This window comes from Hydra vulgaris, chromosome 12 (assembly GCF_038396675.1).
Source record: "Hydra vulgaris chromosome 12, alternate assembly HydraT2T_AEP".
NCBI classification, from domain to species: domain Eukaryota; kingdom Metazoa; phylum Cnidaria; class Hydrozoa; order Anthoathecata; family Hydridae; genus Hydra; species Hydra vulgaris.
In genome coordinates, this window is record NC_088931.1 from 39,021,687 (window position 1) to 39,022,500 (window position 814).

The window sequence follows — 814 nt, forward strand, 5'->3', positions numbered from 1 at the left end:
AAAAAACGTTAAATTACCGGTTTTACCGGTAATAAAAATGGCAAAAACCGGGGTTTTACCGTTACCGGTAATTATGAAAAACGGTAATAATTCCATGCACAAGTTGATAGGCTTTTTACTTTTTTCCAAAACTCACAATCAGAAACAATTTTTATAAATGATTTTTTTTTCTCTGATTCTTTAATATTTGACATAATGTGATCCTCAATTAAGAGTTCAATAATAAATTTAGCGTTCATTAATTTTGATAAACAATTATAATGAGTATACCAACGAGTGTCAACAGGAATCACTAAGGTATTTTGAATTCTATACTGTTTTTTTAATTCATTAAACCTATATGAAAGCAGTTGTATTCTTTTGATAAATAAGACAACTTGTAAAGCAGATGTCATTGTTTCTTTAAAATAATCCAAAGAAATTATATCTTTTATGAGTAGATTAATAACGTGAGCAGCACATCCATTAGCAAAAATTTAAGGAAACTTACATTCAATAATATCCCATGCACTTCTCATTAAACTTGTATTATCAGTTATAATTGAAACACATTTATCACTTCCTAATTCTTCTACAAACTTTAAAATACCTTCAACAATAGTTTTCCCTGTTTGAGAAACACCACTAGTGTTTATAGATTTAAAAAAAAAAGGTTGTTTTCCAGGAATTATGATAACATAATTCCTGGAAAACATTGCCACAGACAAACTTCAATGCCACACACGGTCGTTTAGACTTGAGAAATATATGGAAAGTTATTATACGCAAGCGCAGTAGAGTTAAAAATAATTTAGAATTTTAATAATGGCTACGG